The sequence below is a fragment of the Lissotriton vulgaris genome, chromosome 9, assembly GCF_964263255.1.
Source record: "Lissotriton vulgaris chromosome 9, aLisVul1.2, whole genome shotgun sequence".
Lineage (NCBI taxonomy): Eukaryota > Metazoa > Chordata > Amphibia > Caudata > Salamandridae > Lissotriton > Lissotriton vulgaris.
Window position 1 is genome coordinate 20,892,819 of NC_141697.1, and position 2,938 is coordinate 20,895,756.

Here is a 2,938-nt window from a genome sequence, read left to right on the forward strand (position 1 = left end):
GCTCTAAACGGTCAGACATACAAGCGTGCTCTGGTATTTACCTCCAGTGAACTGTTGTGTAGGCCAGCTCTCCAGGTGTTCAGTCTGCTTTCATCAGGGGGAGGCCTCATGTTATCTTGATGATGATTTTTGTGTAGCTGTAGATAACAGCACCATTGCATTTGTATTGAAACTGTTAAGCGAACACCTACAATCCCTTGCACAACCTTGGGATGATGGTGGTTCCCATGTGGCTAAGTCACAGTTTCCACTGCAGACTCCAAGGGGTGAAAGCTAAGGCCAGAGCAGTCGCTGCAGGCGTAGGGTTTTGGGAGATTAAAGACTGCTTTTCTTGGCAGATCATAGATATAGTTGTTGATACCCAGGCACAAGGGTGCTGTTAGTGTTGATTCTCATAAGAGAAAGATCAACAGTCTTGGCAGCTGACGCAACAGGCGTTCAAAAGAAAATGGGTGCATGGTATGATGAGCTGAATTCGCGTTCTGTTGGGTCTTTCTCAGTTTTTTGTGGTAGTCTTGAGGACGTCATACATCTCGGATTGACTGAGAGGTTTCCTTCCACACCTGTAGTGGCTTGAATCCACTCACAGCTCAGGACATCCTCTGATAAGAAAGTACGCAACCATTTGAGTGTAGGAATCCTTCTCTGGAGGGTCGTGCAGCGATTACTCCCAAAATGTTGACTTTTATTGGCGAGTTCCTGAAGAGAACAGATGGGTTGTGGAAAGCTTTTCAAGACAAACTCTTGGGTCTGTCTTGGCCCTTCACTAAGATCCTTGACATTGTAAGACGTGGCAAACCAATTAACCCTGTGGAACCTGGGCTAACTACTCTATATATAATACAAATGGTCCCTTCAGGACTGATTGGCATGTAGGCAATTTAGCACAAAAAAGCATGAGCCATTATTGGCAGAATATCAAGAGAGCAATATTTTTTACCAGTCTTTTTGATGTGTCCCCATTGTACATCAGACGTACAATATTGTTTTAGAAATGGAATCCATTTTTCCCATTGGTTTGTATCTTTCTAGATGAACTCCTCAAGGTACGAGGGTTGGCATTTAGTTGTGTCTGGGCGCGCAGGTGTCCGCAGAAGCAAACGTATATAAAGAAATAAGGACTGCTGACACCATGCTGACCATGGAGCAGCTAGCATAGTAGAGAAAATAGAGGGCACCGGCTGCCCGCACCAGACAAGACCATTATGAGGTCACGGACGTTGGGCCACTAACTCTTAGAATTGAACTTGAGGGGAATCACAGGTTTAACTACCGCTGAGCTAACAATTTTGGAACCCCACCAGAAATTTGTTCTCCTACACACCACAGATGATTTTATATAGTCCAATCTAACAATGTCCTGATGAGGCGACAAAGTAATAGCCAAAATGCGTCAACTTTTTTTGTTCCTTCAGTCGTTCATCTAGATAGAAACAAACGATGCAACGCCTATCACAGACCGATATCGGTGACGCGCCTGCATTTGATTTGTCTGTGGGGACTTGATCGAGACCACAACGCCAAGACATGTGACAGGACTGCCGCGCCATGCACCCTAAGGTGCTTAGGGAGCAGTCCCTCAAGCGCCTCATCGCCCGAAGTTTATTGACTCTATGGCGTTCCAGATCTTGGTCTTGAGAAAGGACCCAAGATCGTTCACAAAGTCATACCCAGCGATCATTGTCCCATTGCAAGTCATTGGGGAAGTCCCACAAAAAGATTTCAAAAGGGTCTTCCAACTTCACCGCACAAGTCTTCCAACAAGTTGCAGGGCCGTCAGCACTAGAGGCCTACCTCTGTGATGGAGCCTGTGCCTCCTTGAATTTCTGGGAGCGACCCCGCCCAACTTAAAGAATTTTACACAACAATGCACCTCCTCTTCGGGCGCCCAACCCCTCTGGAGCGCCATGGGGCCCCTACTAGTCTTCCGGCGGCTGGTTCGCCCCCAGAACCATTTTGGCCCCAGGGATCTATTGGCCGATCTGGAGTGGCACCGGTGAGGCGACATCAACCTTCCCAGCACCTACACCAGTGCGGACGCCCACCTCCTTCTTTTGTGATTCCGATACAGAGCGGAACAGGTGGTGTCTGACACCCGGGGGGGATTCCCCATATCGGAGCCATTACCTTATTCACAGGACAGGCCTTGATTGGGTGATGTTTTGGCAGGTTCTGCGAAATCTTTTGGGTATCATACATTAGAACATTCCAAGGACAGGAAGCTTGGCTCATTGCTGAGCTCCGGCGGGTCTCCGGTGCGTTTCCAACATTGTGGCTGGACCGGCCCTTCCAAACTATGTGAGGTGTGACTGAGATGGCCAGGAGTGGAGGGCATGACTTACAGCACTCTGTGCCTCGCAGCGATCGAGCATCAGGCAAAAATGCGCAGGCCCTGTAACAGACTAGACTGTGTTCGCAAACAAGATGTTGCACACATCGAAGTCAGCGGGTGCACTGATCGCATCTTGATGGTGATAATGACTACAAAAACAAAAGCACAAACACCCTAAATGGATCTGGGGCAGAGAGTGCATAGACCACAGTAAGTGAATTTTGTCCACACATTTGACCACCTCGTCACTAATAAACGCAATATCTCTGCAGCTACCCAGGCCTTGTGTTACTCCTAAAATGGCTGTGCCTGCATCGGGAGTGCCAAATACAGATTCCAGAGAGTAAACTCTCTCAAATAGAAGGTCGGGGTGCTCATCTCGCCCCCTATCTGCCCCAGATACCCTACAGGAAGGACATAGCACCGACCCTTGCCCACCTGCCCCCAGATTTCTATCCAGGGTCACTTCACGCAGCTGCAAAGGGCAGACGTTTTGGACTGACTGAGAATTCACTTGTATACAGGGTGGAATGACCAATGAAATAATATGGGAATGGTGAAAAGGTGAAATATGAAATGACCCAGGTCTGATTGCTCAAGCACTAC